Here is a 21,890-nt window from a genome sequence, read left to right on the forward strand (position 1 = left end):
AGAACCCCACAACTGAATACTGAATCCCAAACCGGTCGAATTATTGAACATTGGTAAGTCTATTGGAATGGGAAAGTTTGGATTGCACGAGTGACGTTAGGAGGTGTAGTATAGAGTCAATACTGTCTTACGCTTACGTTTTATGTGTTGACTCCAGGTTAGGCATTTATCTGGAAGTTAGACCAAGATATTTAATTTAATTTGCCGTTGGAATGATTTGTTCTTTTAACGTAACAGGTGGCTAGACGAGATTTATAAGTGGAATGATCAACACTTGAACACTTTTTATACACATTTTAACACACGCACTTCATATTAATGATATAAACAAAATATATACCAAACCTAACCTATATAATATACTCTTTTTATTAATAATATATAACAATTTGAACGATATAACGTCGATATAAAACCCATGAGGGTTTACCTGCAGTTTAATACACAGTCCACCAACGCGTACGTCACTTAGTGATTTTTGATGTGATAATATTGACAAAAATAGCTCGTTAAGCTATCTATTTCTCCGTAATGTGTGTAATATCTTAAATTCTAATGGTCTACCTATAAACTATGGGAATATGTAATAATTTATAACACGTTAATATTATGACTTAACAAGTAAGTAAATATATTATATATAAGTAAGTAGGTAAATATATTTTCATAATTTAAAAACATAAAATCTAAAATTTGAATTTGAAACTTTATTTTAAGATTTGTACGTACTTTGACATGATTTTTATATCAATTAAACAAACTATAACAGTTATAGTTACTATATTATATGTAGGTACAGGTAAATAAATATATGATCTAAACCTATAAGAAAAAAAAAATAATAATGTATGGATAATGGATATAATTCTGTACCACAGAAGTCGAGTAACGCAAGTCACAAAAAGCAAATTTTACAGCAGACACAAAACAAAAATATTTGTTGCAATGGACTTTTAATAATTGTATATTTCAAAAATATTATTTTGTATTACTTTTCTTATTTAACCGCTGGACATACGTTTCTATACTCCTATCATAGTTTAGGACTTAAGTTGGTATACTTCTTGCTATCTATGTATTTATTGTAAATAGGACTTACGTTTTAATACCTTTAAAAAAATCAAAGCATATTCTGATTATATAACTAACTCAAAATTTCAAAAAATTGACTTGCGTTAGTTGACTTCTGTGGTGCAGAATTGTTTTTCCAGCGTAAAGAAGTTCAAAACGATCAGTTCTGTCTGTGAACATTTTTTACAATCTATTAAAATGTATATTACCATTTATACTAAATTTATATTAGAATTCACATTGAAAGTATAAAAAATAAAAATAATTTAGTACATTTTGTTAGTGCAAAAAAATATTAAAAATATATTTAAAATATATTCAGGATTTGTAGGGAATAAAAGCATTTATCCTAATGCGATTACCTATTGGCTAATAATTATATACCAATATAGAGTTAGAGGATAGTTGACGATTGACAATAATGTATACATTTATATAATTTATTTAATGATACACTTTCATAGCTCGACAACCCGTATAACTTTTCTTTTCATAATATTTAGGTATTTATTTTGTATGAAAAAGAAAAAATGACTTATCAAAATATAATATTACATAATATTATTTACATTACAAATATGTTAGATTGACAGTACAAAGAACAGTAAGCAGTAAGCAGTATACCTATTCGATTATTCGAATAACATAATATACCTAATACTATAAAAAATTCGAATGATGATGTGATTCATATTTTTAATTATTTGAATTATAGCATATAAAACTATCAATGAACAAAATAAAATAAAATGAACAACATCAATAATGCAAACTCTTACTAGGAAGTTGTTAGTTAAAAAAAGCCAATTATAAACTACCCTTTTCCCCATTTAATAAGCCACAATACAATTTATTTTATATAAAGTCAGCGTTTCATTTAAGTACTACTCTAACCTAATTACTAAATAGTCGACAAAATTTTCCCAAAGGATTTTTTAGATTTTCCCCGGTAGGACGTATGGGCTATGGCACAATATGTAAGCGCACATGAGACATTTTGATTTTACTATATTATAAAAACCTAGCATTTTGCAAAATTGGTTGCTCGAATAATATTTTGAGTAGTATATACTAATTGAGTATACTCGGCGGTCGTCATCATAACCGCACCACTTACTAAGAATTTATCTATTAAGTATGGTATGGATGATTAGAAGATATGTGATAATTTATTAAGGAGTGGAAGTGATGGCAAGTGGGATTTTGTTTATTAGGGATGTTAGAGCAGCTAGGAGGGGGCTTAAGACTAATTTTAACTCGTTAAGGAAATTGGTGACGATTTGCAGAGGATGGTGGTGTGTTCGCTGTGGCTTCGGCACACGAGAGTTTTTCTTTTGGGTTTGAGCTTTGCTCGTTATGCCCACTCCCGCGAGGTGCAGGTGGTGACCATTTTTTTTGAGAGTGTGTGGTTGCCGGTTTTGAACGACGCCCAGTATACCTACTACTCAATAATTCCTGTACATTTTTTATCAGCTCTTTGTGATTCCTGCTCTGCCCGCAGTTTGCCGGGAAAGTCGAAATTTCACCCGCGGGTGGGGCTTGAGTGACGTATAGTTTATACCTATACGTCTAAAGTAGTGCGGGTTCCCTAATAAGTAATATTGTTCCCGAGTCATAATATATTAGAGTTATAAAAACACAAAACAATTAATAAAAACAGTAAAAACATAATGATATAAAACGTTAACTTATATACTATTTTTGTCGAACGGTTAAATGGAAAATGTCCTTCTTGTTCATCACGTGAGTACCCTCCATCGATTGCTTCTCTGCGTCTATTCCTAGGTTGTTTATCTGCTGTATAGGACCACGACCATATACGTGGTATCACGACGTAATTCCAACACAATGTGTGTTGTATGCAAACATCGTCGCTACTCCTGCGTGATCAGATAAATTTGTTATCATGTTCAACGTATTGATTTTGATCCGAGCTCGATAAAAACCATCACGCTTGATGGCATTTTTCTTAAAATTATCTTCGGTTGTCAGTCGTTTTTCTTTACGCTCCACGGGGAAACTATAAAATATGAAGTAAAAGAATATTACTTATTATATTATTATTATTATTATTATTATTATATTATTATTATTATTATTATTATTATATTATTATTATTATTACTATGGAATTGAGTTATTAACGTATTATTATCATATAAATTATATTCATTTTCGTTAAACAGAACAGGTACAACAAGACAAAATCGTTTTGTATTATTATATACTTTTTAAAAAAAAATTAAACAATACGCGCACGTGTTAATACGTCTTATTAAAGTCTTCCACGCCAGCTGTCCGCCTTAAATTAATATTGCTATCGATTAGTGCCAGCTATTCATATCGATGTTCCGTAATTTAATGATATTCGTGCAATGTACATTGTGTACAAGCTATAGATAGGTACGTATTATAATATGGGAGGTCTGAGAAGGAGACTTTGCATATAAAGCAGTTATCATTAAAAAAAAAAAAGAATGATTTTAAGTTGACGACAATAGCTGCTCTGACGAAGTTTGTTCCGCAATGCCCACGAGGTATAAATAATAATTATATTTTTTATGTTTCCAAATTTGAAACAACAACAACAAAAACTGTTTTTTATTTGCTTTCTACAATCTGCTTTGTCCTCGAGCTAAACATACAACTTTGTACTTGTTTGCCTGCTTATATTATTATAATATAGTAGGCACATATTTTATTCCTTACGGTATAATATGATTTAAGCAAATATGGCTGATTATGGAGAGAAGTATTTTAGCTGTTTCAGGTGTTTGATTTCCATCCCTTGCATTTATCACTGCAGCTTGATCTTATTAAGTTATTTAACGTATATACAGGGTGTAACGGAAAGACCTTAGAAATTAAAATAATAAATCGAAACTAGTATGATAACAATATTATGAAAATTATATGGATATAAATAATTTAAGAAACTTACTTATGTTATGACACTTAAAAAAAAATTATTTTTAAAAAGGTTATACGTTTCAAATAAATTTGTTCCAAACAAATATATATGTTTTATAAGATTACAAAAAATAAACTACTTGACTTTAATAAACGTTTTTACCATCAAAATTCGTCTAAAAATTAGATTTACAAATTATGTAGCTATACTGCTATACTATAGCAGCTATAGGTAGGTATATATTTATTTTTTCTACAAATAATTTAATCTTAAATTTTAAATTTTTAGTATCAAAAAATAACAAATGTTTTACTGGACTTGAAGCGCAATCGTTTATAAATTATAAATTTAAAAAAAAAAGTTTAAACTTGAAGTATAGATTATATAACTAAAGTTATTTAATTTGTAAGGTCTTTCTGCAGTTACTCATGCGTATACCTATTATATTATATATATATTTAAACCATTATTGCTGTCAAGCGATAATATTAATAAGTATAACATTTTATACCCAACTAAAAAAATAACTAATGTTCTCCTTTATTCATACCAAATGATAAATAATAATTGTCATATAGTTTTTAATGGCTTATACTATATTGTATTCTATATCTTTTTGAATGGATATTATTTTGACGCCCTTAGGAATTGTTTGGTCATACGTGTCTGTATGATGTATATAAGACCGACCTTTATATTAAAGTAACAAACCCACTTCTAGATAGAAAAAATAAATAATAGAAACGCGTAGAGTATACCTCACATCAGCTATTTTCGAGAATTTTTTCAATTAAATATAAGTAAAAGATAAAAGTAAGTATACGAAAGGCACGAGAACCTATTACTTTTACGTGCGAAGATATTTCTGTCTAGCAAAATAATAAATGTCATATTCCACTACACGTAGCATTGTCCTCCAATCATATACTCCATATCTTTTTATATCATTTTGTTCTCATAAGACGACTGCCAGCTTGTCCAGTGTAAAGCGAGTGAACAATGTACAGAAATCATACATGAACACTTTATGTAGCACTTATGTAAGTTTTTTTTTCTGAAACGTACAAATATACTGAAGAAAATGTTATTTTATTCCCAACATTAATACTAATAGCTTAAGTTAAAATTAATATTTTTATCAACATTTTGTACACATAAAATATTATGATGTCTGTACTTGCTCTTGACTCTATATATTAATTTTTTATAGCATATTTTATAATATGCTATAAAAAACTAAGATCGCATACATAATACTATATTCATCTTTAACTGCATAGACCTTGTCCTTATACTATAGGGTGATTTTTTAAGCACGCACACCCTATTTTTATGCTTAAATTATATATAATATATACAAATTTTGATTTTTAAAAATGTTAAATACACTTGAAGAATTTTTGAATCTTTTGACTGTTATTTTGATGTATCTAAATCAAAATTCGAGTGAATATAGTTTTCGAGTTATAATATAACTTTGAGTATTTACTAAGGGTAATATTGCTAAGATAATGGGTGAAGTATAAATATGAGGGCTTAGACGGTTTTGAAAAATTTAATAATTACTATTGATATATCAATATACTATTTGTAAAAATTATTCAAAAATAATAAATACCACATAAAGTTTATAATTTTATAGAACCATTTTTATGGATTATTATTCTTAGTAGTTATATACATTTTAATAATTCAGAAACTACTCATTAGAATTATGATTTATATAAAGAGGGGAAAAAGAGGGGGGAGGGGTGGTTTTTATTTGAAAAATAGAAGTTTGTATCGCCACAGGACACTCCTTTCTCGCATAAAATATTAATTATTTATATTATCATAAATATGTTACCGTCGCAACAGTTATTCTATTATATTCCATTGTACCTACTAGTGTACTCGATATTTTTACACAGAATGTCTGAATATACATTTATATTTATATTTTTATATGGATATTTGAAAATCCCGATTTTAGTACATATTTTATCGAATGAATTATGATTTTATAATTTAAATCATTGATTAAAAAAATATAAAAAATGAAATTGAGAGTTTCAATTGTATTATCGAATACGCTTAAATATTACATAAGCTTCCGATAAAATAAATTGCGTATATGGATTTACGTCCTACGATTTATTAGGTACAGTGCATATAATATTGTACACGGTTCATCTTAGATCATAATATTTAAAGTAAAGTGTGTTACCTTTTTAATAACTTCATTAGTGTATAATAATATATTATATAGTTATTTGTCACCGATGTTTTATTGAATAATTGGTTTAATAAAAATGTACCCACTAGAAAACCAATGTCGATGAACGCTACAGTTGATACATTTACTATATTCATGTTGTTATTACGATGTTAATATCGAGAAAATAAGTCTTTTAAATGATGTCAATATATCAATCGTCGACAAAAGGGGCCCGTCGCCGTCTACTGCTCGTACTATAATTAATTATTTTCCGGGAATGGTAAAAATAAAAAAAAATATATATATTAACTTGAAGTCAATTACATTGAAAATATAAAATAATTCAATCACATTAGTAATATATTATAATATTATAGACTATAGTATAATGATTACTAAATTATTATAATTATTATAATTAATGACTGTTACAGCGTTATACGACGTGCCATGTTGCACCACGTGGAAGTTAAAAATGATATGCCTTTATTATCTGTACGTCCTTACTAAATCTTTGAACGAGTTAAATATTAAACATGAAACGAGCTATCAAATAATGAATTGAAATCATTGATAAAACGAAAAGATTATTCGACTTTAAATTAATATACAATGACTTGTACGGTTGTATATTATAAGTAAATAGGTACCTACTGAATTAGTGTTTTTACCTACCAACTTAAATTAAAAATAATACCTATTCGACAGGACCATTTTATCTGCCAGTCTGAGTTCACCATACCTACATACATTATCGACACACTAACGACAAAGTTTATTTGCGTCGTATTTGAACATTTAAGGTTTAAAAAATTGTCAAAGTTCTCGAAATGCATTTTGCGAATTTATATAGTAATAATCTGATTACCTATTTATAAGAAGTGTAATATATTATTTTTCGTACCTACCCAAATCAATCGACACATATTTTTTTACTAAAATATAATATAAGTTTTGTCATTTGAAAATCTCATGTTAAATCTCAATCCATGGAGGGTAAGATATAACCAAGAATCTGAGTTATTAATTCTTAAAAGAGATGCCGGTGGTATATTAATAACTATACTTTAATCTGAACCTAATTTTATAAAATAATATTGTAAATGGTAAATTAATTATATTTTCATTTAGATTGTTGAGCAGATAAAAATAATTTTTTTCTTGATGTTTCGTAGGATGTAGATGCAACGGCATTTCTTTCTCAAAGCAATTAAGTCTTACAAACTTGATAGAATCTCTCGAGTCCATCTGTTCCTGTATGACCGTTGATAGTATACACTTGATTAGTCATGCGTAAGTCCACAACATTCTATAAAGTTATTCACAATGAACTTAACTAGGTGTATAAGACTTGATTAAAAACAGCATGCCCCCGTGGCCTATTTATTGTGAAAAATAATTCGATTTTTACTATAGTACTATGGCACATGTCGTATTATATACTATTCAAACTATATAGTCAGGTAAATTAAAACACAGTCATCTGTATATAATCTTACGTATCTTTCTCTCTCTATCAAGTTATAGGGCGATTTGTAAAAAATGCAATGTGTTATGGCAATTTTTTATAATGCGTTTGGGCGAGTGATTTGAAAACATTGTCATGTGTTTGGGTGATATTTTTTTATTATCCAGGAATGCTGTATTTTATCAATCCGTTTTCTCTCTCATTTTGACAACTTGGGTTGTCCATGAATTCTACGGGTATGATTAAAAGTTGATTGTTTTTGTATGTGTGTGTGTGCGTGTGTGCGTGTGTGTGTGTGTGTGTGTGTGTGTGTGATTAAAAATTGAAATGATTGAAAATGGAGTTCAAATATTATTAAAATTAGAAAAATATATAAGTTAAATATAAGCGTGTGTAATTAAAAATTGAAATGATGTGCCATGTCTAGATTGATATTAAAATCCCTATAGATTTTGTATATTATTTTTATCTTAATCTTTACAAACATATAGTTTTATCTTTTAAATTGTATCATACTCGCTCAAACGCATTATAAAAAACTCGCCCAAACACATTACTTTTACTATGTGGGTAAAAAGGTAATTCACCCAAACGCATGACGTCCCAAGTTATAAACTTTACTGAACTCTCCAATGAGAATTCAATGTCAATATAATTATTACATGGATTATACAAGGTAATCAAGGGTGCCCATTAGGGGGTGCAAGGGAGTGACATATGTCACCGTCCCTAGACAAATGTGAAATTATCCACGTTTTTTAAATTGTTAATAATAAATTGTATTTACTGATGAATGATGATATTATATTACATGACGTATTAATACATAGGTACACCGTTTATCTATGTCGTATATAATATCTATTTTCTGTTCTTTAATAAAAGCAATTTTGTTGGTTCTTAGTCTTGTTCTTATGATATTATTGTCACCCCCCAGGTTATGATTGATGGACGCCCTTGAAGGTATTATTATAGTTTAAAGGTAAGCACTAATTTTCCCGATTTTCGGAAATCATTTTCTTACATAACAAAACAAGATTTTCAATCTAAAAAGTAAAAAAAAAAAACCAAAATCGATAACGATAAAATTTGTAAAAAAATATAGTTTTTGTAATGATGAGTAAAATAATGACTGATTATCAAAAAAAAAAAAAACGTTAAGGCTTTCGAGAAAATGAACGTTTGCTTTTAAAATAATATTTTCTCCGCACCTATATAATATGTAATGTTATGTATAATGTATGAAGCCATTTATAATGATAATCCACCAGTCACCACCGGAACCACATGTGTTGTATCGCTGTATACAGTGTACATATAAAATTGTTGGCCGTGACGCAAATTATTTAATAGACAAAGGAATGCAACCCTTAACAATAGCACACATTGTACATATATTATCAGGTTAAAATATGAGAGTAAATTCTTTGAAGTAAAACCAAGCCAATACGATATAATATATATTTCTGATTTTTTTTTTTAAACAGTTTATACAATTTGTTATGATGACGTAATAACGTTGTACAGGTACACTACGTTACAATTACTTTGGAATTTAAAGTGAAATCGATGGTCTTCATTCTTCAATATTCAAAAAAACGTCATCGGAAACATACGGAATTTCTAAAAACCAATATATGTATATAAGAAATCCGCCAACTATTAATGTCCAATCATAAAATACATTCATCTTGGCAACTTATAAAACTATTTGAATTTATTATAATGTATAAATATTATATTTTGTGCAACTGCAATACTGTTGGTTAGGCGGAAATATAATATAATATAGGTTCGAAATAAGTGTTATCGAATTCCCGAACGCCAGATGACACGCTTTGAATTTAAATCATCGCCGTCAGTTTGTTTTCACACCGTTTTTTTTATCATTATTATCGGGTTAGCACATCAAAGCCGAGTTGTTATATTTAAACATTTTAAATATTATGTATGGTATAAAATATAATACCATATCGTTAAAATTCCATACGAAAATTATGTGGATCCGAATAGTCTTATATCCGAATATTACAATGATTAGTTTTTGGATCAAAGCTTTTTTATACACATAACCTACCAGGAGTGGGATTTTATAGCAATTTCGTATATTTTTTTTATATTGATTAGGGAATAGCAGGGTAAGCTTAAAATTTGTTTCATAATTTGGAGAGCTTAAATAATAAATTAAATTTTGCATACCTATAGTCTTATAAATTTTGCTATTTTTCAGATTTTAGTGTTATTCCTGAACTTTTAAAGAGGTTTGTGAACTTTGACCCGTTATTTTTAAATACAAATTGGTCATTTTTTATTGAATAATATTTTAATAAACATGTTTTTTTATTATTACCTATTTTTTAAAGTAAATAGACCGACTATGCCACTACGTGGACGCGATCATCGGCGTTCATAATTTTATATTATTTGGTTCTAATTTTACACTTTTGTTATCTGTTGATTTTGATCATTTATGATTTCGGTTATCGTCGAACAAAAATTAAAAATTTAATTTAATAAATAATTTTTATTTTAAGTGATAAATAAGTACCTATACATAGCACAGTAGCACCTATATAGGAATCTCATAATGAATAAGTTTATGTTTTTTTTTTTGTTTTTATTGACAATTTTTAGCAATATTTAAGGTTTGAACGCGTGTTCTCGCAATTTTAAGTGCTATAAAATCCCAACCTTTCACGCTACCTACTAAAAAATGGTATATTTTGAGAGCATGTCAGAGTATACCATTAATTGATTTCTCTCTGCAGACCCACGTACAACATAGCGAATTTGTGTTTAGCAAACCCAATCCTGTGTTGTCAGCATTTATAATTAGAGTGAATTGGTACATAAAAAAACTTTAAGTCGATAGGTTTTTTACGATATTTTAAGTTTTAAAGGAAGATTTAAGTATTTTTAAATTATAATATTTCATAAAACTTGTATAGAATAAATAAAACGGATGACGTGACCGTACAAACGCGAATAATGTTTATTATTCGGTTTGAGTTTGCAAATAGGTTGGCAATTCACGCTTATATATACTAGCCAAACCTAAAACGACACATGGTTGCGGTTCTGCTGAAAGCTGCAAATTTCGCCGTGTTGCAAGCAGTTGATGGCTGCACAGAGAGAAAACAAATAGTGCTCGCTTATATTATAATTATATCCTCTAAATATGTATGCTATTATTTATTTACGCGTTTTAAGATCAAAATAATATTATGATAATATATAAGTAATCATTTTCGGTCAGACCACTACTATATTGCAGACAAAAACAATAATTTAATGTTTGCTTTTGAAACTCGTGTTAATTTGTTTATATACGCTTCTCATATAAGGTATTAAGACGGAACAAAGTGAGTATACCCGTACCTACCTATATACCTACCTACCAGCTACTATGGTTTTAACAGAATCCATGCATACACGTTTGTGCAACTCTCCAACTATCAAATATTATGCTGAGCTCAAACCTTGGTAATTGTACAAGCAGAGTATTATAACTTATTTAATCCCCACACGGAACATATAACATCAAAAGTAAAGTGCGAAGCTCTAGGCGGTATCCTAATCTGCTATTTTATACTTACATTAATAATTAATTATAATATTATATATGATTTATACAAAATTAATATACCTACGTATGATTATATTGTGAACAAATCAAGTAGGTATACTTAGGTACTACAGAGTAAAAATATTACTGTGATTTCCCAATATAATATTATGCACAGGTGTTTGGAATGAACTCGTTCCAATGATTTCGTTCAATTTTCAGGAACTTAACCGGAACACAATTCCCTTTTCGTGTGAAGGAAAATATTGGAATTTCGTTCATTTTTTAGAGGAACATGGACAATTTTATTTGTTGTTTTTTTTATTCATATATAAGGGAATTCAAATAATATTTAGAGCAAAAGTTTTCAAATTTTTTTATAAGGAATTCAGTCAATACAACTAACTATAAATTGTAACTACATTATTTTAAATCAATATTATTTCTAGTCACTAGATAATATATCAGGATTGGTAACAAACTTTAAAAAACATTATTTTACTCCAAAATAAATACTGTTGTATTATTGTGATTTTTAAAATGTTTTCTGAAATTATTAGCCATTTTAAAAATCGTCATATATTAATATACAATTTGTTATAACCAGCTGTGTTCAATTTCGGATAATTTAAGATACTGCAAGGTTCTATACAGCCTTGTACAAGAAAAAAATTCGTTTAGATATCCGTCTTCATAATTTATGTATTTAATTTGGTAATATAATGTTTTTCCTAATTTCAGATCGTATAAGAATTTTGTTAAAAACAATAGAATAGTAGAATATAATTTTTTTAAATAATTAGTTAACTTTTGTGTTTCAATAATATTAATAATTATTGCGTATAAATCATCTCTAGCGACATGCAAATTATTATGCTACTGCAGTGTCTTAAATCTTCCACAATGTTTTTAAAATTTTTATTTGTACTAAATATGTCTTATATACATATTATAAACTTAATCAGATTAGATCCAACTCAAACTCGCTTATGGACTCAAAGTATTACTTAATTTGTCCATAGGTAAATTTGGTATTGAATGATGTGAAATAATAAATAAAATATGATGACAAATAATATAAATACGTGCAAACCCATCATGGTGGATGTAATATAATATAAATCACGTCGAAAAAAACGTCGGCCTCAAGAATGTAAAAATCTCTCGTCGTTAAAATATTTAAGTCATCGCGGCAACATAATATTAGGTAGGTTAGAACATTCGTACGATCATTAAAATATATATTATTATTATATGAGACAGATTTCTGGACAAAGACACATAATATATTGTCAAATACCTACTGCAGTACGACCCATAGAGTCGAGCATAGTATGGCCATTAACGATAGTGCCTCTGATACGTCGTCGTCTGTGTCGTATATACACACATATTATATACATATACTCCTCATGTCGGATATATGATACCTAAACAAGTGTACGAAACAACACACGTGTTGATAGTTAATTATATAGCGCAATGGTATAGGCCGCAGGGATGCCCAAACTTCTTTTCGATTACGATCTACTGAGATTATATTTTCCCTCTGATGTAAGAAAAATAAATTGTTATTTTTAAGTCTGTATCACTTGTTACGTAATAATATTAATAATAAAAATACTGCTTTAATCTTATACTATGTTATACCTATATTTGCCCATTAAAAATGCCAATTCTACATGAATAATATGTTTAAAATAATAATAATAGCTTTAAAACCCATGGCAACCATTTATAAACAAAAATTTCCATCGAAAATCTCAAAAACTCTGTTTGAGCACCTACAGGAGCTGGTCCTCTCCCTTTTTAAATTAGCCTCTCTTCTGCGCAGAGGTCTAATCTATGTCTGTACCAAATTTCATCAACATCGGTTCAGCCGTTTAGGAATGCATAAAGGACACACACACACACACACACACACACACACACAGAGATAGACAGACAAACATTCATTTATATATATTATATAATATAATATAGATTATAATACAAAACATGAAAATATGTTCGTTGGTATAAGAGCATCAATGAGAAGAACTTCATCATTCTCGAGAACGGCTGGACCGAATTGCCTCATTTGTTTTTTTTTCAAATATTTGTATAGTAGGTATTCCAAATGAGGATACTACAGAAAGAAAAATGGGAAAAGTTCCCAGGAATGACCTTTTTCTATGGGATTTTTGTACATAGGTATAAATAATGGTTATATTATGGTTACATATATTATTATAAAATAGTAATAGTATAGAAAATTAGTATTTTTTTTATATACATAAATAGTTGACACAAATTAGTTACATAATATTAATAAAATATAATATGATATGTTTATAATAATAAATAATATAATTGATCGTACTATATAACAATTTCGATACAATATTTTTAACCTACGTTGGTTTATCCAAAGTTAATAGACTCAAAAACTACTGACCGTTTTAAATCAAAGTTATATAAATTATAGATTCCTTGAGACTTGGAGGATGCTTATAGTTTGTTAATATAGCTAAACGGTAGCCCTAACATGATTTTTTTTCATCTCACGAAAAAAGAATATTTATTATTTTGTTTATTCCTAGATTGCATATTACATCACTATTGTAATAATTAAAAGAAATATCAAACATTTCTTTACAAAAATGATTGAGAATTTTTTTTTATTATTTTGAATGTCGAATACTTAGTCGAATAATAATAACATTTAAAACCGATATGTATATAAAAAATCATAAAAAAACGATTATAGGTGAAAGCTATTTGTCTATGTTGAGATAGAAATCAAACATTGCGCTGACGTCCTCTAAAATTTATTTTTATATACTCATTTTAATTTATTAATTGATTATTAATGTACCTAATTTTTATACATTTATTGATTTAACTTGTATCCATTTTCATTTATCATTTATCAGGTCTTTCTGTTACACTCTGTATAATCTATGAATATCTACATTACGCGTGTAAGTATTCGATTCGTCTGTACCTAGTTTTAAATTGTTGCTTAGTTCTCAGAATTCGTTATAATATATCATGATATACCGATTTATCAATGAACAGTAAATTATACTTATACAATGTAGGTACATATTGCTTATCGTACACATCACGCATTCATACAATATTATTATCTTTATGAATTATAATGTGTAACTATGTGCGCGCACAATATACATGCCGTGGATGAAATAGCTGTCATATCAGTCAGCCGACTCGATTATTATTGTGTATAGTTATGACATGAATAAAAGGCTCCAATTGTTGTTAACGTTTATTATTATTATTATTTTTTTTTTTTTTAGTTTGAACACAATGTTTTTCCACCTGCGCTTGAAAATATTGAATGCCGAAAAAAATATTGCAGAAGGGTTGGAGGTAGATTTATATTTTGTATATAGTTACTAAATCTCCGTCGGAATGTTAAAAATGTATAATAATGGAACTTTTTGTACGGATTCGAGTAGTCGTATATAATTGTTTCCAAAAACCAGAATATACGCATCGTAATCCAAACTTATACTATCAGAATATTATTTCTGAAATATTTGGAAATACGATTTTTCTAATTTATATTGTACTTAATTACAATAACTAACCTATAAGCAATCATGTTTTTCTAAAGTTTTAAAAACTACCTAATATGAACTATAAAAATGATTTAATATTATTATTAATATTATAGGTACATTTAGTTTGAGGTAATTTGATATTACATATAGCTCCTGACCCATTTTTATAATATAGATTTCTTGGATTTATATACATACTATACATAATATACAGTCTTAGAATATGAGTAAAAAATTGCATAATATTATTATTCGCAAATAGATGAATGTTATTTTCTTCAGAAATTGCCCATGTTTTTCTGTGAACATATTTTTTGAACAAGACTAGGGCTGGAATTTCAATTTTTGATACCAGTGTATAATCTAGGGTATTACCAGTTATGCGGTAATTATCGAAAATACCATACATTGATATATGCCGAAAACATAATTATTATCCCGGTAATCGCGGTATTTTCGATGAATATAGAAGTTTTTCGACCCAGAAAAATTGTACATTTATTTAAAAAAATACGTTTGCAATATCATTATGATTGTATAAATTCTAAGTTATAAGTGTATACAGTATTTTCGGTAACAACGGTAATCACTGAATCACGGATTGCGGTATACTTTTATTCTAAAATAATCTAGACTCATCACTCATGTGCCTATCAGCAGCACAACTAACAGTGGCTTAGACCCCTCTGACTACGATGTAGCCCCCCCCCCCCCGCCCAATATCCCTTATTGATTATGTAAAGATTTCCCTATGGGTTATTTTAAATTAATAATTTTATTAGGTTGGCTGTACCCGGTAGCCTCGCCAGAATTTTAACCCTAGTTGCGCCTATGGTACGATAATAATACCTATTATGATTACATTAATGAGTAGGTACGCAGGTACTATATATATCAAGGCTGGGCATTAACTATAGTTACTTTTGGCTTTTCATTAACTTAACTGTTAACTTACTAAATTTCGTCTTTAATCAGGTAACGTGAAATTATCGAATTATTTTTTCATTTTAAGAGGTAAGTTAAGTTCATTTATTTGTTTTTAATTTAATTATATTTCACTATTTCAGTCTATTTCGTTTTCATGTCAAAAAATACTTACCGTGCATTGTTTAAAGTTAAACATGTATATCATTCGAATCTAACTTATATGGAAATACTGTATAAACACTATAATTTAGTTTTGGGTTGGAAGAAAATTAAGTGCACTAGCGTTGTATGAACATGTTTAACTTATTTTTAACTTGATAAAAAGTTAACAAAAACTTAACTATGAGTTAACCTATGGTTAAATCAACTTTTAACTTTTTGTTATAGGTGCATATTAACTTAACTGCTCATGAGCTTAAAAGAATTATCGACTTGGCCAGCCTTGCTATAATATAACGATTACAATAACGCGGCAGACGTTAAACTGTCAAAGTAAGATAATCGTTTCTATTTATTTTTTTTTATTATTATTATTATTATCGTTTCATATTGGCAATCTGCGGTCGTCCAGTTAATTGTATCGTCTGCAATGACTATAATATACAAGTGTAAACCCGTAAACGAATAGAGGTACAGATCGCGGTTCTCGAACGGGTGTTTGACTGCGCTGACACCGCTGCAGCGACGTCGTACATTACCTATAGTGCTATTATAAGACGTGACGACCGACATCGATTGAAATCGTAACAGTACACGTCATAGAGTATACGATACATTGTTATGCGACGTGAAAATACGGAAAGGACGAGCGTAAGGGGGATGGGGGGGTGGTCGATAGTCGAGGCGCGGGGTCGTGAAAGAGAGGGCGGCGTATATTATAATAGTATAATGATATAAATATATATTATGGTGCGAGGTTGCGGCATATATCGTGATAATATATAGAATAATATTATCCACACGAAGTGGTTTTCAACACGTTTCTTCCGTTCCATATACGCACGTCCGGTGTAGGCTCATATTATATTATATTATAATATATTATACAGACGCGGCGGCTTGGTATGCGCAGGTAGGTACACAATATCAAGTGTCGTACAGACCCTGTCGACGGTTAATCATATAGTAGACCTTATAGACTACAAACTATACGGCGTGATTTTTCGCCCCCGTTTTCCCCTTCAATAGTGCCCACACATTATTTTGTTCAAATTCTGATTATTAACATTTTCGAGTATATACCCAAAGATCGCATGATATTTATTGTACTGCTTAAGGAGTGCCCTGTGGCGATACGAACTTGTATTTTTCAAATAAGATCGGGTCCCCTTTTTTTACTGCAAATTATTTAGCCGACGATTTTCTTGAAAACGAAAGTGGTGAGTACGCGTAATTATACGACACGGCTTATCGATTTGGCAGCGGTTTGGAACAGTATACGCGCGATGTCTGATTGGTTCTGATTGGTTTTGATTCTCAAAAATAAACAGAACATTTTGTTAAAATGAAAGTTTTGCTATACCTACTTATGCACCGGGGCAACAGAGTACCCGATATTTTTGGAGTTACAAAATGAGAACTCATCACCCTTTTTACTGAAATTTATTTAGTGGATAATTGTTTTGAAAACGTTGACGTACTATATTGATATTATTAATTTCGGTAAAATACGATTGAGAACGTTATTTTTGGTAATACGATAGAGAACGCTCGATATTTAATTTATTTTCCAACGTTGCCAAATTTAATCGAACGATAATTTGAGCACCGTATTTAAGGATTATTTTCCTTAGTATGAACATTTTATGAACTCAGAAACTGCTTGTTAGAATTTTGATTTAGATACATCTACATTTTAATGAGAATCACCCACAAAATAAGGGAATATTCATTTGAAAAATTGAAGTTTGTATCGTCACAGGACACTCCTCGAGTGGTACAAAATGATAAGGAATTTGAAAATTTGGACTTTGGGTATACTTAAAAATTCTAAAAATCAGAATGAATGGTGGCGAGCATGTTTAAAAAATCATTCTGTTCATCATACATTTTTATAAATTCTAAATATTATATTCATAATATTAAATATTACATATTATTAGGTGATTTAAATTTTTATGAGATTATAATTATTAATTTATGACTTTTTTTAAGAATATTTATTTTAGGTCTAGTTATATTACTGAATCTTTTAATAGCCAAATAAATTATATGGCATCGTTCCACGTAAATTCGTTCTGAATCGTATTCTCTTTTAGGTTTTTTTTTGGGGGGGGGAGGGAGGGTCAGTGGTAATTTCTTTGTTAATTTTAAGTGTTCGCAATCGTTCGGCCAAAAAGGTATAGCGTTCTCAATCGTTCTGTAGCCATAATATTATTCCTAGTAAAGAGAGGTTCTCGTTTGAAAACAGGTCACTCCCATAACAGTATTCGGCGTTACGAGAAGTGTCGAAAAATCGGAAAATAATATTATGGTCCTTAAGTATATCATGTTCAAAAATTACGATTTTGAATAATACTGCATTATTGAAAGAGCCCGTTTGGGGTGGGCATCATTGTCTGTGAATCGCCCGGGCGGATGAAGAGTGCTGCTGCTGCTGCTGCTGCTGTTGCAGTTGTTGCACAACGGGTTGATATCGATGCCGACGACGGATATTAATATAAAACATGATGTAGGTGGTGGGTGGTAGGGTACATATTATTATTGTGTGTATAATATCGCGCAATAATAATTACAACAGATACGGCGTATCGGTTTCCAGCGGCGGCGGTTTGGAACAGTAGACGGATGACTTTGCGGATTAATTGTATTGTATTTGTGTGCGCGCGTGTGGGTCTAACCTACCTAATAATAATAATATGATGATACACGTTTTATTAATAATAATATACACCTATAGAGACGATGGCCGATTGGGTTTCAAACGAGTGTAAAAAAAAAAAAAAAAAAATAGTAATATAATATAAAAACGAACTTGCCTCCTGCTCCCGCTCAACGTCATATATAGCTGGTAGGTATGGTAGGGGGGGGGGGGGGTGGCAGGTTCGCCTGATGCGAACGTCGGGCGTAAAAAATTCCGAAATGTACAGCATAATATACATTAAATGATAAAAACCAATTAACGTGCGTCGTCCTATGACGACGACGACGACATATGGGCACATATATCCTCTCCCGAGCACGCAGCGCTGCAGCCTTACCCGTAGGTGGTGGTGGTGGTGGTGGTGTACAAAAATATAATATAATGTACATATTATATATTTATCGTATGGACAAGGGCGGCGGCGGCGGCGGGGGTGGTTGTTACGACGCCACATGGTTCCTGGTCGAGCCGTCGTCGGCCGCGCGAGTCGTGGCATATGGACCGGGGCGGCTCGTGTCCATAACAATAATATTATAGTGCGCGTATTACAACCATCCACCCACCCTCGCCACCCACCCCTCGACCGCAATAATTGAAACGCTCGTCGTCGTGATGAATGCGCGTTTTATATCACACGCACATAATAAAATATATATACGTGCACATTATACGTATTATATACTAGGTAGTATATACTAATATTACACTCGATAGTACGATATTGTTATTGCTATATACACCGCCGGCATGCTGCGCCGACGGCGGCTGCGCGGGGGGTGGGGGTGGGGGGGTGGGAGACGGGGCGAGGATAATTTATTATTTTATACACCGTCGTCGTATTTACCGTTCGCGTGCGCCGTTGTCCGAATCTAATAATAATTAGCGGCACGTGACACACACCATCACCTGTACCACCCGAAATGGAAATAAAAAAAAAAAAAATAACCGAACGAACCATCTCGTCGGGCCCGGGCGAACACGCCGCAGTGCATAAAACATATTAATAATGATGCGCGTATGGTGTGTGGGTACCTACCTATATAATATATTATTTATATTTTAATACCGCGACGAGGCACGTCATCGTCATCGTCATATTATACCTATCCGACGACGACGACCTGCACGAGATGCACCGACTGATAAGAGAGGCGATCGGTATCGTAATTAGATATATTTTATTTTATTTTATTCGCCCGCAGGACCTGTACGCCCGGCGCGTGTTACCTATTCCTGCCTACCATCCAGCTATACCGCTTTTATTATACCTACGTTGCAAACGACTTGGGCAGACGGATCCGGGTACACGCGCACCGTGCCGGACTGCTGCTGCACAAGTGCACCGCGCCGGATTGAACATTTTTGTGGGTCCCAATTTCGGGCCCCCTAGAATATTTGTTACCTACGTCTTTGATTTTACTACGGGCGCCTTCTCGACAGTTGAAATACAATCCGTTTCAATAATAACCAACTAGTTTTAACAAGTACCTGAAACGATGTTTACAAAAACATTTATTGCTTCTTCGACCAATTCACCGACATTCTTATTCTTATATATTTACCTTTTCTACGGATTGAAAAAAAAAAACAATTGGTACAAGTTAAACTTGCAAAGCAAATTGTAATGATTAGAGTGAACTTCTATTTCATTTACGGCGGTCGACGAAAGGTTGCAACGCATGACGGCAATGTTCGTCGCCGCATGATAAAATATATACATACAATAAATATTATCAATTATTTATAACTGCATATAATATACAGTATGGGGTGGGTCTATTTTCTTTCAAAAATTAGATACCATTTTCCTCCAGACATTTTTTTGGACTAAAACTATGTCCATTTCCAAAAAGAAACTAAATATTTACGTGACTCAATATTGTGAAAATAATTAAAATGGATATTTATTTTGAATAAGAACTATTCATATTACAAAACAAACTACCGAGCAAACAAACGAAGTGAAACAATCGAAAATAAAAATTATTAAATTCGAAATCGAATAATTTTGCTTGGTTGTGCCGAAATCGATTCTTCTGCTTTTCTTTTTCCATTTACCCTCTCAGAATTTGTGTTTCTATTTTATCGGTTGAATTCTTAATACGAAAATGTGTTGTCCAGAAGTTTCGATCACATTAGGTACGTTTACCTAAAACTGAGAATATTATTGCCGAACATTTCATTAATTGTATTCCTTGTCCATCTCAAAAAATTATCTTTCTTTCGTTCACCGATATCAATTTATATTTGTATACATTTACATGTGCCAATTGTTTGCCTCTTTTCAATAAAATAATAATTATATTATTTATAACCGGTTATTAAAAAAAAAAAAAATAAATAAAAACTAAAACTTTTTTAACGCACTATGCGATACTATAGTCGATCGAATACTCATTATACATAAATTGAATTATTTCTTTAATAATTTTGAAAAATGTACTTGTCTTAACAACTCTAATGATCGTTCTAAATTTTTTCCCAGTGCTAAAAACTTAGCTCCGGAACCATAATTTGGCAATAATTTTGATAACATATTGTCGATAGAGCTGGACTCATGGCTCACGTAAGCTCGGTATGATAATAAATTGTGTAATAATATTTGAAAATAATAAATTACAAAATGTCGGCCACGCAAATGTGGCGTATAAAATATTCTGTGCTCAATCGTGTTGCTAAAGTTAAAGATAAATTATGATCAATAGTGCAGTTTTACCGAAACGGAGCTCTTGCAATATGATGCACTAATTTTTCACCGACTAATTTTCAAAAGTGTACCTATACGTACAATTTTATAGAGGATTGTTGTCATGAATGTTTTTAAAAGTCTAGGGATGTGGAACCCTCGAAAAGTTCGTTAGTTACTAATGTTCGAAATTGAATATTCCGACCTCCTCGAATATTTCGAGAAAATCAAGCCTTACCCTAGAATACTGTTTTTATTTCCCGTATTTTTCCGTTAGCTACTCGTCAGTTTTCACGATTTCTCATAAAAAAAAAAAATTAATTTAATTGAAAATATTTGAAAAAAGTTCGAGTTCGAGTTTGATCTCAAACGATTCGAGGATAAAATACAAAGTTAAAATTTGAGATCGATTCCATTCGTGAATAGTATTTAATTGAAATTCGGCTTATCGATATTCTAAACTAATGATAATTATTCAACATATTATATTTTTTTCAAAATCGATTTTCGTTTATCGCGTGGGTTACTATTATGCATGACATATACAGCAATTCATTTTACGATTTGAATAATCTATTTACTCTGTTTTTCTCAAGAGTGATACAGTTGACCTATTATCAATTTGAAATGGAA

At 30.4% G+C, this 21,890-nt stretch overlaps 1 long non-coding RNA gene across 2 annotated transcripts in view; it reads right to left on the reverse strand.

Moving 5' to 3' along the window:
* Positions 1-605: 605 nt before the first annotated feature.
* The window catches only part of LOC132935965 (uncharacterized), a 137,870-nt gene continuing 116,585 nt past the window's right edge, over positions 606-21,890 (reverse strand). For both annotated transcript variants that reach the window (XR_009663370.1, XR_009663369.1), the window contains one exon: positions 606-3,091. This is a non-coding gene — a long non-coding RNA (uncharacterized LOC132935965). The remainder of the gene's footprint in view (positions 3,092-21,890) is intronic.

The sequence above is a fragment of the Metopolophium dirhodum genome, chromosome 1, assembly GCF_019925205.1.
Source record: "Metopolophium dirhodum isolate CAU chromosome 1, ASM1992520v1, whole genome shotgun sequence".
NCBI classification, from domain to species: Eukaryota; Metazoa; Arthropoda; class Insecta; order Hemiptera; family Aphididae; genus Metopolophium; species Metopolophium dirhodum.